We start from the raw sequence: 15,484 nt of genomic DNA, 5'->3' as shown, positions 1-15,484 counted from the left end.
GCAGATTTATCAAGTTACTCTTCAACTCAAAGTTTGGATCAAGGTTAGGATACCTTGTTTACAAAGGTTGAAGTATGATATCCGGAGCTCCTTGCTCATGCAAAGCGATCCGTCGTGGCTCCACCATGTATGGTTCACCTGTAGGATGCAAAGATGTATTAGTAGTGCCAACAGAAGAATAGGAAGTAGCGGACTTCAAGTCACTCTCGGTGCCGTCTAGTGATCCGGTATGTTCCTCAAGAGAGGCCGAAGTACTAGCCGTATAATCCAATCGACGTCTAGCTTGCCGAGTGTGTAATAAGGTTCTTTCAATCTCAGGATCAAACTCAGCTAAGCTAGAATTCGGTTGAGACCGAGTCATCAAACTTGGGAGTCATAGCACACATACAAAAGAAATCTAAACTATAGCTAAGTACTAAAAGAAAGTAAACTATCTACAATATCTAAATATTCACATAACCAATATCAAGGCATATGTTGCAACCATTCCCCGGCAACGGCACCAAAAATTTGATGTGACTCAAGAGACTATGTTGGTATAGAATTTCTCAATAAAATCCCGTTGCAAGTATAGCTCTTCCCAACAACAATCCTTGAGTATCGAATTTAGAAGAAATTTGGTTGTCACAAGTTCAACCCCAATAAAAGTAACTGAAGTATTCAAACCTCGGGTCGTCTCACAAAGAATGGGCAAACATGTGCTTCAACATTGGTTAGAAATCCGGGGTTGCAAGTCATGAGCAAGAAATTAAACTAGGAATCTTAACAAGCAAGTAATCTTGGAATGCAAGAAACTAATGCAAACAATTAGAACAAAATGTGAATAATTCCAAACTCATCAAATAACATCCAATGTAATTCTATTCTAACTAAACAAGTAACTATAACTAAGACAAAGCAATCAAGATTTTTGGGTTTTCAAATATGAATGATAAAAGCAACTCTTGGCTAGGCATGGGAATTGAGGTCACTATCCTTGTCTAATAACTATATCTTGACAATTATGAGGAACCAAACTCATTAAATCTACTTCTATACTTGAAGTATGTTAAATGGTTTGGTCAACATCAACCCATAAGGTCCAACCTCACTATTAATTAACCTAGTAGTAGGCTAGTGTCAATGGCTATCAAATTGACCACTAAGGGTTCCCAAATCATCAAATCCATTAGACCCAATGACTCAAGCTTACCCAATTCCCTTAGTCTAGGCTAAGAGTAAAGAGAACTACTCCATAATCAAAGGAAACATTTCATCAAACACATGGTAAGCATTAATAAAAGATCTACTTAAATTGCAATTAAATTGAAACTAATAAGTACACACTAACAATTATCAACATATAATCATTCAGACAACACAATTGATCATGGAAATCATCAATGCAACAATAACAAATCAAGATCTACAAGATTCATGGAATAGGTATAAAATGACAAACAACAAGGAAACATAAAACTAACACAAGATCTAAGCAAAAGTATACTAGAGAATTCAAATTAAACAATAAAAACTAGTAATCAACAAGTTCCAATTCAGAATTCAACAAGGAAAGATCAAATTAAAGTTAGATCTAGAGAGGAACAAAGGTTTCTCTCTCTAGAAGAACAAAGAACCAAAAAACTAGCTAAAATTATGTCTTAGTGTAAAATGATTGATCCCCCCTTTCCCCTAGCATCCTTGGGTCTTTTCCATGCAGAAACAGCTTGAAATTAGGCCTGATGAGCCTCAGAAATCGCCAAGCATGATTTCCTTTAATGAGGTCACGTGAGCTTTCCGCGCGTACGCGCCATGCGTGCATGCGCGTCGATTGCTTTTGTGATCCACGCATGCGCGCCATGTGCGCGTGCGCTTCGATGGGATTTCTTTGATCCTCGCGGATGCGTCCACCTTGCGCGCCGCCTCCAGCTATTTACATCCACGCGTGTGTGTGAAGTGTGCGTGCCCGCCGATGCTGAAGTTCCCAAAATCCAAATCTTCATGTTCCTCCCTTTTGTGCATGCTTTCTTTCTCTCTTCTAGGCCATTCTTGTCCTATAAATCCTGAAATCACTCAACAAATACATCACGGCATCAAATGGCAATAAAAGAGGATCAAAATATAGCAATTCTAAGGCAAAATAAGCATGTTTTACATCATAGAGCAATATTAGGAAGAGAACATAAAACCATGCATTTCTTGTGAATAAGTGTGAGAAATATTGATAAAAAGCCCCCAAATTCTACACAATATAAACCACAAAATTGGGGTTTATCAGAGGGTAGGATTTGATAGGTGAATGGTGTTTGGGGAAGAGGTATTGATGTGATTGGTCAAGGGTATTTGGGGAAGAGTGTTATGGAAAGGTGTGAAGGAGAGAGAAGAAGAGGTGGGGTAGGTGGGGATACTGTGGGGTCCACAGATCCTGGGGTGTCAAGGAATTCTGCTCCCTGCACCTTTCTGGCATTTAAACGCCATCTGTGTGCCATTTCTGGCATTTAACACCAACTCTGCTACCTTTTTTGGCGTTAAACGCCAGTCTGATGCCCCTTTCTGGCGTTTAACGCCAGCCAGACACCCTTTTCTGGCGTTAAACACCAGTCTGTTTGCCATTTCTGGCGTTTAACGCCGGCCAGACACTACACACCCTTTTCTGGCATTAAACGCCAGTCTGTCTGCCAATTCTGGCGTTTAACACCCAGAATGCTGCCAGACTGGGCGTTAAAAGCCCATTCTGCTATCCTTACTGGCGTTTAAATGCCACTAAGCCTATTCTCCAGGGTGTGTTGTTTTTTATGCTGTTTTTGATTCCGCTTTAATTCTGCAGCTGTTTTTCTGACTTCACATGATCATCTACCTAAAGGAAACGTAACATGACAATGGAAAACAAATGTCTATAAAAATATATATAATTAAATAACATTGGGTTGCCTCCCAATAAGCGCTTCTTTAATGTCAATAGCTTGACAGTGAGCTCTTAGAGAGCTTCACAAAGACTCAGAGCTTAGTGGTGGCCTCCTAACACCAAACTTAGAAGTTAAGTGTGGAGGCTTTGTTTGACTCTGTATTGAGAGAAGCTTTTCATGTTTCCTCTCCATGGTTACAGAAGAAGATCCTTAAGCCTTAAACACAAGGTAGTCCTCATTCAATTGAAGGACTAACTCTCCTCTGTCCACATCAATCATAGCCCTTGCTGTGGCTAGGAAGGGTCTTCCAAGGATAATGGATTCATCCTCATCCTTCCTAGTGTCTAGGATTATGAAATCAGTAGGGATGTAAAAGCCTTCAACTTTCACTAAGACATCCTCTACAAGCCCAAAAGCCTGTTTCCTTGAGTTGTCTTCCATCTCTAGTGAGTTTCTTGCAGCTTGTACCTCAAAGATCCCTAGTTTCTTCATTACAGAGAGTGGCATGAGGTTTATTCTTGACTCCAGGTCACACAGAGCCTTCTCAAAGGTCATGGTGCCTATGGTACAGAGTATTAAGAATTTTTCGGGATCCAGTTTCTTCTGAGGTAAATTCAGTTGAACCAACGTATTCAATTCATTGATGAGCAATGGAGGTTCATCCTCCCAAGTCTCATTACCAAATAACTTGGCATTCAGATTCATGATTGCTCCTAGATACTGAGCAACTTACTCTTCAACAATATCTTCATCTTCTACAGAGGATAAGTACTCATCAGAGCTTATGAATGGCAATAGTAAGTTCAGTGGAATCTCTATGGTCTCTATATGAGCCTCAGATTCCTTTGGTTCCTCAGGAGGGAACTCCTTAGTGGTAAGTGGATGTCCATTAAGGTCATCCTCACTGGAATTCACTGCCTCTTCCTCCTCTATAGGTGCGGCCACCTTGGGTATATTTATGACCTTGCACTCTCTTTTGGAATTATCTTCTGTATTGCTTGGGAGAGTACTAGGAGGAGTTTCAGTAACTCTTTCACTCAGCTGACCCACTTGTGCCTCCAAATTTCTGATGGAGGACCTTGTTTTAGTCATAAAACTGAGAGTGGTCTTAGATAGATCAGAGATTATGGTTGCTAAGTCAGAGAGGCTCTGATTAGAATTCTCTGTCTGTTGCTCAGAAGATGATGGAAAAGGCTCGCTATTGCCAAACCTATTTCTCCCACCATTATTATTATTAAAGCCTTGTTGAGGTTTCTGTTGATCTTTCCATGAGAAATTTGGATGATTTCTCCATGAAGGATTATAGGTGTTTTCATAGGATTCTCCCATGTAATTTCACTTCTTCCATTGCAGGATTCTCAGGGTCATAAGCTTCTCCTTCAGAGGAGTCTTCTTTAGCACTGCCGGATGCAGCTTGCATTCCAGTCAGATTCTGAAAAATCATATTGACTTGCTGAGTCAATATTTTATTCTGAGCCAATATGGCATTCAGAGTATCAATATCAAGAACTCCTTTCTTCTGAGTCATCCCATTATTCACAGGATTTCTTTCAGAAGTATACATGAATTGGTTATTTGTAATCATTTCAATAAGTTCCTGGGCTTTTGCAGGCATTTTTCTCAGATGAAGAGATCCACCAGCAGAGTGGTCCAATGACATCTTGGACAATTCAGATAGACCATAAAAGAATATACATAAGATGCTCCATTCTGAAAGCATGTCGGAAGGACACCTTCTGATCAATTACTTGTATCTTTCCCAAGCTTCATAGAGGGATTCACCTTTCTTCTGTCTGAAGGTTTGGACTTCAACTCTAAGCTTGCTAAACTTTTGAGCTGGAAAAAATTTGGCCAAGAAAGAATGGACTAACTTTTCCCAAGAGTTCAGACTTTCTTTAGGTTGTGAGTCCAACCATATCGCTCTATCTCTTACAACAAAGGGGAAAAGCATAAGTCTGTATACCTCGGGATTAACCCCATTGGTCTTAACAGTGTCACAGATTTGCAAGAATTCAGCTAAGAACTGATGAAGATCTTCCAATGGAAGTCCATGAAACTTGCAATTCTGCTACATTAGAGAAACTAATTGAGGCTTAAGCTCAAAGTTGTTTGCTCCAATTGCAGGGATTGAGATGCTTCTTCCATAGAAGTCAGACGTTGGTGCAGTAAAGTCACCAAGCATCTTCCTTGCATCTCCACCATTATTGTTGGGTTCGGCTGCCATGTCTTCTTCTTTTTCAAAAATTTCTGTAAGGTCCTCTCCAGAGTGTTGTGCTTTAGCTTCTCTTAGCTTCCTCTTCAGAGTCCTTTCAGGTTCAGGATCAGCTTCAACAAGAATATTCTTATCCTTGTTCCTACTCATATGAAAAAGAAGAGAACAGAAAGAAGAGGAATCCTCTATGTCACAGTATAGAGATTCTTATATAAGTATAAGAATAGAAGAATAGAACAATGAGGTAGAGAGAATAAGAAGAATTCAAACACAGAGAGAGGGAGAGGGTTCGAATTATGAGTAGAAGAGAAGTGTTAGTAAATAAATAAAATAAACAGAAAGAGATGAGAGAGAGAGTGAGTATTCGAATATTAAGAAGAGGGAAAAGAAAAATATTTTTATTTTTATTTAATTAGTTAAGTTAGAATTTGAAATTTAAGAAAAGAAATAAAATAAAATTAGAATTTAAAGTAATTAGTTAATTAAAAAGAGTTTTGAAAAAGTGGTTAGTGATTTTTGAAAATTAGAAGTGGAAAAGTAGTTAGGTGGTGTTGAAAAAGATAAGCAATAATAAACTCTTTTAAAATTGAAACAAACAAGTCAAGTGGTTAATGGAAAAAGATTTGAGAATAATTTTGAAAAGATAAGAATTAGAAAAAGATTTTGAAATTAAGTTTTGAAAAAGATATGATTGAAATTTATTTTGTAAAAGATTTGAAAAAGAAATTTAAAAAGATTTGATTTTAAAAATTAAAGTTGATGACTTGACTAACAAGAAACTAAAAGATATGATTCTACAATTTAAAGATTGAACCTTTCTTAACAGGACAGTAACAAACTTGAAATTTTTGAATCAGAACCTTAAATGTTAGTAAAGTTTTCGAAAATATGAAATAAAAATAAGAAAAAGATTTTAAAAATTTATTTAAGAAATTCGAAAATATTAAGAAGAAAAAGGAAAAGGATTTGATTTTTGAAAAAGATTTGAAAAGATAAAAATTTTTAAATTGAAATTTTGAGTTGACTAATAAGAAACAACTATATTTTAAAATTTTTGACCAAATCAACTCAAAATTTTGAAATTTATGAGTAAAATAAGGGAAAGATATTATTTTTAATTTTTTTTGAATTAATGAAGAAAGAGAAAAACAACAAAAAGACACATGACATAAGAATTTAAGATCAAAACAAATAATGCATGCAAGAATACTTTGAATGTCAAGATGAACACCAATAACACTTTGAAGATCATGATGAACATCAAGAACATATTTTTTAAAATTTTTAAGAAAAGAAAGACATGCAAGACACCAAACTTAGAAATTTTTAATGTTTAGATACTATGAATTCAAAAATGCATATGAAAAACAACAAAAAACACAAAAAAAGAAAAATTAAATATCAAACAAGAAAAATCATCAAGAACAACTTGAAGATCAAGAAGAACACAATGCATATATTTTCAAAAATCTTAAGAAAAATTAAAAACATGCAATTGACATTAAACTTAAAAATTTGACACAAGACTCAAACAAGAAACATAAAATTTTTTGGTTTTTATGATTTTATTAATTTTTTTGTATATTTTTGGAAATTAATTTGGAAAAAGAAAATAAAGAAATTCAAAATTTTTAATAAGAATTCCAGGATTCTTGCAATGTTAGTCTAAAGCTTCGGTCCAAAAGAATTAGACATGGCCAAATAGCCAGCAAAGCTTTAGCAGAGCATTACATATAACAGCCAAATTGATAGGAATCCAAAGGCTCCTGCAATGATAAGTGGAAGCCTCAGTCCAAAAGATTAGACATGGCTTAACAGCCAGCCAGACTTCAACATATCTCATGAAACTCTAAAATTCATTCTTAAAAACTCTAAAGAACATTTTTTTTTTTCGAAAACCTTTTTTTTAAATAAAATAAAAAGCTTAAACATAAAATAAAATTACCCAATCTAAGCAACAAGATGAACCGTCAGTTGTCCAAACTCGAACCATCCCCAGCAACGGTGCCAAAAACTTGGTGTACAAAATTGTGATTCAAACTTTTCACAACTCCGCACAACTAACCAGCAAGTGCACTGGGTCGTCCAAGTAATACCTTACGTGAGTAAGGGTCGATCCCACGGAGATTGTCGGCTTGAAGCAAGCTATGGTCATCTTATAAATCTTAGTCAGGCAGATTCAAATGGTTTTGAGGCTTTGACAATTAAAAGATAAATAAAACATAAAATAAAATAAAGATAATTATGTAATTCAGTGGTGGAAATTTCAGATAAGCATTTGGAGATGCTTTGTTGCTTCTGAACCTCTGCTTTCATATTGTCTTCTTCCAATCAGGCGTGCTCCCTTCCATGGCAAGCTGTATGATCCTCTCGGATGAAAAATACCAGGTACGGTTTCTGCACGGCTAATCAACTGTCGAATTTCTCGTCTCGGATGAAAAATACCAGGTACAGCTACCGCACGGCTAATCATCTGTCGGTTCTCACTAGCATCAGAATAGGATCCTTATCCATTTGCACACTGTCACTGCATCCAACATTCGCAAGTTTGAAGCTCGTCACAGTCATCCCTTCCCAGATCCTACTCGGAATACCATAGAAAAGGTTTAGACTTTCCGGATCTCAGGAATGCTGCCAATGGTTCTAGCCTATACCACAAAGGTTCTAATCACGGATTCGGATGCTCTATTGTCAAGAGAGATGAAGCGAATCGTGGCTTAGAGTCCCAAGAGAATATACTCCAGCTGTCGTCCAATGACTACGTTGAACATCATGTAGATCGCTTGTGGTTGTCAGGCATGCGGATCTTGGCTAAGCGAGTAATGAAGATAGTGGGTGATTGTTACGGGTCACCCCTTCATTCCGACTTAACTGAATTAAGTATGATAGTATATCTTGGAGAAGAAGTAGGCGTGAATTGAAAGAGAAACAATAGTACTTGCATTAATTCATGAAGAATAGCAGAGCTCCACACCTTAATCTATGAGGTGTAGAAACTCCACCGTAGAAAATACATAAGAGAAAAAGGTCTAGGCATGGCCGAATGGCCAGCCTCCCTAAAGTGATTCCAAGCTGATGACAAGATAAAAGGATTCCATAATACAATAGTAAAAAGTGCTATTTATACTAAACTAGTAACCTAGGTTTACAGAAAATAAGTAACTAAGTGCAGATAGTGCAGAAATCCACTTTCGGCGCCCACTTGGTGTGTGCTTGGGCTGAGCATTGAGCTTTACACGTGCATAGGCCATTTCTAGAGTTAAACGCCAGCTTGGATGCCAGTTTGGGCGTTTAACTCCAGTTCTGGCATTTTACGCCAGAAAAGGGTCTTTGGTGGGCGTTTAGACGCCAGTTTGGGCCATCAAATCGCGGGCAAAGTATAGACTATTATATATTGCTGGAAAGCCCAAGATGTCTCTTTTCCAATGCAATTTAGAGCGCGCCAATTGGATTTCTGTAGCTCTAGAAAATCCGCTTCGAGTGCAGAAGGGTCAGAATCTAACAGCATCTGCAGTCCTTTCTCAGCCTCTGAATAAGATTTTTGCTCAGGTCTCTCAATTTCAGCCAGAAAATACCTGAAATCACAGAAAAACACACAAACTTATAGTAAAGTCCAGAAATGTGATTTTTTCATAAAAACTAATGAAAATATAATAAAAAGTAACTAAAACATACTAAAAACTATGTAAAAATAATGCCAAAAAGGGTATAAATTATCTGCTCATCAGACAGTAAAGTACCAATCCTCTATAAAGATTTGCAAAGGTTGCAAAATATACGATCAACATATCAGAGAAGCATATCCATCAAAAAACATTAAAAACTCAAAAGGCCGCCTAAGGGGCAGCGTTAAAGTTCAAAAGTGTTTTGTTTTTCCAAAATAAGGTTGCATAGAAGCAACCAAAGTATCAGAAAAGTCATCCACCACAAAAAGTTACAAAAAATAATAAAAGTTCAAAAGTCCACAGTCCAGACTATGCAAACATACAGAAATTATAAGGGGTCCAAATGCTCCCCGGTAGCAGCATCCTTGGCTGAAGGAGGAGGAGCAGTCGCGATCGAGACAGCATCAACAGTTCCATCGGGGCGAGTTAAGATTCGCACATCAGGATCGGATTCTGGTTGGTCGACCTCAGAGGGGGCAGAAGAGGCTAAAGTAGCTACAGTTTTACCTGGCGGCACAAGGGGAGGGCTTTCATCCTCATCGTCAGGAACAGGCACTATTTTGTCGTCCTCCACCACATTATCCAAGCTGAAGAGAGTCAGGTCGAGCTCGGGGGCAAGGACCCGGACTTGAGCCTTCAAGTTCTCATAAGCATCAGTCACACTACCCACCAGGTGACCCTGAAGCTCGGCATAATCAGCATGAGCAGATTGAAGCCTTTCCTTGATCTCTAGTAGCTCGCCATATGTGCGGGTGTAGCTCTCCTTGTGTTTTTTCAGGTCTCCTCCGCCAAGTTCGCAGCTGCCTCAGCCCTGGTAGCTCGGGAATTTTCCTTCTCTAGATCCAACTCCAGCTTAATCACCCTAGCATCAAGCTCATCCTTCAACCCTTTGATCCTATCAAACTCCGATTTAGCATCCTCCAGAAAAGCCTTAGTTGCATGGACCGGGGAACTCTGGACCGTACGAAACAAAGCCGCACCCATATGAGCCATCTGGATACTATTGCTGGCGATGAAATCAAAGTGATGAAGGATGGATACATCGTCCATTGGAAGATGGCCATAAGAAGCAATCTAATTGTCGACAAACCCCACAACATCAAAATCAGGGGCATTCAAGTCATAAGGACTAACAGTTTTTTGCTTCTTTGGAGGAGGACCAGTAGTAGGAGAGGAGGTAGCACCAGAAGTCAGCTGGAGAAGGTCGGAAGGAACTATGGGAACTTGGGGAGTCGGAATAATCTTCTTCGGCCCAGAAGTGTCCGAGGTCAGCTTCTTCGGAGGAACTTGAGTAGATCCTTCTCCAGAAACCTTCGCCGAGAAGTTTTGAGCAACTGTTGCTTTCTTAGTCCTACAGAAGTGTTTCATGGAATCCATGGATTTCACCATCTCGAATGAATTCACAAACAATAGAACAAAACTATCTATAAAGGAAGAAGTCGGATACTACCTAGCTCAGACCAGAAAAGGGAAGGATCTCCTAGAAACCTCTTAGTGTCAAGATGAGGTGGCTCGCCCTAGTTCTCCTCTAATACATTCACAAAAGCCTGCCTAACCTCATCTAGACTCTCCCAAGAGTACTTAGTCACTACTACATTTTCTTGCCAACATAAGGGGAAGGCATGCTCATTGTTTTCATCCAAGAAAAAAGGGTGAACACCCTCAACAGCTCAAATCTTGAAGTAGTGATTCTTAAAGTCCCTAAAGGACTTATCATACATAGAAAAAACTTTTTTTCCTTGAGTAGCTCAGAAAGAAACCCAAGAAGCTTTCTTCTTAGCTACCCCAGGCTTTGTCAAAATAAAGAGATGTAGAAAGAGATTTATGGTGGGATGGATACCCAATTCCTGACACAGCAGTTGGAAGATCTTTATGAAACCCCATGAGTTCGGATGGAGTTGAGAAGGGGCTATATTGCAAGACCACAACAGCTTGGTCTCGAAAGCAGTGAAAGGGATGGTAATATTCAACTGACTAAAAAATTAGTCATAAGCATAGAAAAAAGGTCGTTTCCCTAGAGTCAAAGAAGGAAAACAAACCCTCTCCTCAGGATCAGGGGACACTAACTCATACTTTATCTCCTTGTCCCTATCACTACAAATCCTATGAAACCTCCTAAGTTTTGCACAATATTCGGGGTCAGCTACAGTCACACACATGAGAACTATCGAATCCAGCGAATCGGCCATACCAGTAGGAACTCTCGAAGACATCTCGACGATATTCTTTCGTGAAGACATAGGCCAACTATCCCTATAGTAAGAAAAAGAAAAAAGAGGGGTCACTACCAAACAACTCGGTCAATAACAAAAGCAAGAAAATGAGTGTCAGATGTGGCAGCAAAAAGGGAAACCCCAGGACTTACACCAAAATCTAGAGCCACCCTTTGGAGGCAACAACGGGACTAAGAACTCAGAAAAATGGGACGACATAAAGCCCTAAAACCACTCAAAAATGCAACCTAGGCACCAGCATCTCTTCATCCAAACAGTAAAAACCATCATCATCATGGACCACGCCAAAAACATCAAAAAGCTACAACCCTTTTTCACCAACAGTTCATCATCAAAGCTATAGCCTTTTTCTACCAAACAGTTCAAACCAAAACTATACAGGAACAGTGGTAAAGCAAAAATCCTATGGAAAGCAAGATTACCAAAAAGAACGTATTTTTCTCAAACAGGAGCAAGTAGAGGGAATCGCAGCATTGATTAAAAATAAAAGATGCAATCTTTGGCAAAAGGATCAAGCTTTTCACAACAGACTTGGTGAGAACCAAAATTTCACAGACATGCAAATACAAAGGAAATCATCGAAATGAAGAACGAAGGAAGAAATACCAACCTGCAAAAAAAGAGGAAATGGGTACGAAGGAAGAGGCAATGATCGAAATTTGCACCAATAAAATGCTCTCGAGCAAAGAAGATAGAAAGGTTGAGGGCGTGCAAGCAAGGAGAAATCAGAAAACAATGAGCAAAGAGCGAAAAGAACGGGAGGAAGAAACTGTAAAGTGATTCTTTGAAATTCAAAATGAGAGATGAAAGAGGGAAAAAAGGGAAACGGCGAAGGGAATTAATGAGCAGTTAACCCTCGCACGTTCCCAAAGAAAGTGCAACGTGCGCCACAATTAACAAAGGAAAAAAGAAAAACGCTTCGCATTCAAGTAGTCCAGCAGGAGTTATACAGAGATCGACTAAAAGGCAAAATGCTCGAGCTCGACTTCTCAAAAAGGGTCGAAGTCTGATGACACGACCTTAAAAGGTAAAAGTCGAGCTCAAGTAGGGGCACTGTTCATACCCTGGGTCGAGTTTCGTAGCCCAGGTTGACTGAAGACAAAAGTGACCAACCTCTTCAGGTTGGATCGCACCCGACCTCTCCTTAAAGAGCTCGGACAAATCGCTATAAGGGCCTAAGCAGGCCCAAAGCAGAAGATCACAGCCCATCTAAAGGCGGCTGGCCAAAGATAAAGGAACTCACCCACAAAAGATAAGATAAGATAACTTATCTTATCTCAAGGGAAGTCACTCCACACTACTATAAATACACTGGAGCACCCAGGTATAACTCATGCTCTGATTCTACATAAAATACCTGCTTAAATCCCATGCTAACTTAAGCATCGGAGTCTCTTGTAGGTACCACCCCCCTCCGGTGATCAAGGATCAGCAGCACCACCAAAGTCAACAAGCCAGACACAACAGCTCCAGCCACCACTACAGATCTCATCCGAGATCGACCTTCAGTTTCAGGTAACCCACGATATAGTTAGTATATAAGAGAATAGGGATCTGACCTCTTCTCTTCTTCGATAGTTGATGAATGAATTAGTGTTGGTTCGGAAATTTAGCAAAATAATTTCTTCATTGGTAGCATAGTCCAAACCAATAAATAGTCCTCTCAATCAAAGTTTAATTCTCAAATCAATAATTAACATAGAGTAATGAAACCTCGGGTCGTTCTCCCTAGGAATGCAATTGAAAGTGTTATGCTTTCGGTTGTGAGGGCAAATGGGTTTTTGAATCAAATCAAAGAACTAAAGATTAAAAGAACTTAAGAAATGAAAGAAGTAAGGAATGAGCGAAATTGTAATTAATGCAATTAAAGAGAATATGAGATTAAAACTAGTGAAAATACGAAGATATGTAAAAGAGCCTTGACTTGGAAATAAGAGGATCCAAGGAATCCTATCATTGCCATAACCACAACTATGAAAATTATCATGAGTCAATCTCGCTTAGTTAACCCCAAACATCGAGGAATAAGTCAAGCAAGCATAATTGACCTTAATCCATAAGTCCTAACCAACTTACCAAACTAGTTGATAAAAGGCTAGCTTTAATGGAAACAAGAGTCAACTAACTCGCCAAGAATTACCACTATATGTCGGACATTATGACTCTAGTATCCTAGGAACTCAAATCCCAAGCCAAGGTGTGAAAATCTACTCAAATTCTAAGGTTGGCATTTTCACAAACACCTTGTGCGCATAAAACCAAAACATAAGAATTTGCAAGGGAAAATGGAAAACTATAACTAACTATTCACAAAACCAAATATAAACAAGCAATCAAACATAAATAGAGCATAAAGAATTAAATTTATCAATCAAAACTTCAAGAACTCAAAATTGCAATTACAAACAAAGTACTTGAACCAAAGGGAAATTGAAAGTAAAATTGATGTAATTAAAGAGGAATTAAAGAGTACTTACAATTAGAGAAGCAAAATCTAAGATCAAACTTGCTATAAAATACTACAATCAAAATTGATAAAACCCTAAGAATCCATTCTACTCTACACTTCTCCTATGAAAGCTTCCTAACTAAGAAAAACTAAAACTAAACCTAATAATAATGCATGCCTTCATATGTGTTGAATTCCCTTCATATAGCACTTCAATTCAGCCTTCAAGCCTTCTAAAATGGGCCAAAAGCCTTCAGAAATTGCGCAACACGTGTTTCATTAATGAAATCATGTGTAGGGTCCTGTGCGTACGCACACTTTGCTGAAAATCCACCTGTGCGTACGCACAGGTACTTGTGCGCACGCACGCAAGCTTGTGCGACGCACACTTGTCTGTGTGTGCTTTTACTTGTTTTCTTCAAGTGTTCTCCCTTGTACATGCCTTCTTCCACTTTTGCCTAACCAATCTTGCCAAAATGAATTGAAATCACTCACAAAACAAATCACGTCATCGAATGGCATGAAAGTGGAATTAAATTACTCAATTTAAGCACAAAAGCACATCTTTTCACATTTAGGATCAAATTGGGGAGAAATCACAAAAGTATGCTATTTTGGTGCTTAAATGTGAGTTTATGTGATGAAATCCATCCAAATTGAGTTAAAATATATCATCAAATATGGACTCATCAATTTTCCCACACTTAAACAATAGCATGTCCTCATGCTCAACCAAACAAGGAGAATAATCAAAAGGGGTAATCAACTTATTGAATGCAACTATCTATATGTATGCAAGGTATACTATATACTGTCTATATCTATCTATCTATATCTATCTACCTATAGTATCCTATTGAATTGGTGAAAATAAACAATCAAATTCCAAGCAAGTATATAGACATATAGGGCCAAGCAAAGAATTAATTCAATGCAATCAAGAATCTAGAGAATTTATTTAACTCATCAAAATGTAGCAACTTGCAAGAATACATGATAGACGTATGGAAGCATAGAATTGAGTAATTGAACCCTCACTAGGTGTGTATACACTTTGATCACTCTGCGTCTAAGGTCAAATCACTCAAGTCTCCTCTAATCATGCTTTCAAGGAATTGCTTTTCATCTGACAATCAACAACCATGGATGCATGAATGCAATTATCATGAGGACTTATTAGGGTTGTAATGGGGTTAGGGCTAAGGTAGGATAAATATGGCCAAGTGGAATAATTCAATTGAATCCTTGATTAGTTTAAGTATCCAACTCAACCTATATCAATCCAATAACAAAAAATGCAACCTAACCTTCCTATTCTCACTTTTTTCACACATTCATGTATGCTCTTTCATTTACGTTACATATGCATTCCTTATTTATTTCTTTTCTCTTTGGGTAACTTTTGTCCCCCTTTTTGATGATATTTTTTTTTGAAAGTAAAGATAAATGCATATGGTTCAATAGCTCATACATGAATGCACCCATTTTCCAAAATTTTCAATGAAATACCCAAATTCAAACAATTTTCATTCACTACCAATGTTTCCCAGCATTTCCCCTACACTTAAATGATACACACTCCTCAACCTAAGCTAATCAAGGATACAATCCAAGGTAAATCATGGTTTTCTTCTTAAGGTTGTAATGTGGCGATATTACAAATAATGAGGGTAAATAAGGCTCAAAAGGGTTAACAATGATAGATGCAAAGGTAAGTCTATATGGGTTAGTGAGTTTTTATCAAAGATGGCCTCAATCATGCTCAATGTAATTCAAAACATCAATCATTGGAAATAAAGAATCATGCAAAACCAAGATTACAATCATAGAAGAGATATAACACAAAATGAACAAAATTAGTGGTTAAAAGCTGTAACCACTCAGTATAGCTCAAAGACTCACAAGATATTTGTTCTTTACTCTTCTATGTTCCGAAAAAATCATTCAAGCAAGTTTGAAAATAATTTTCTCAATCAATTCAATAGAATGCCCTATAACAAAATTCTTGGAAAATTTTTGTTATTTTTCACCAAAATTAT

This window comes from Arachis ipaensis, chromosome B07 (assembly GCF_000816755.2).
Source record: "Arachis ipaensis cultivar K30076 chromosome B07, Araip1.1, whole genome shotgun sequence".
NCBI classification, from domain to species: Eukaryota; Viridiplantae; Streptophyta; class Magnoliopsida; order Fabales; family Fabaceae; genus Arachis; species Arachis ipaensis.
This window is presented reverse-complemented; position numbering follows the sequence as displayed.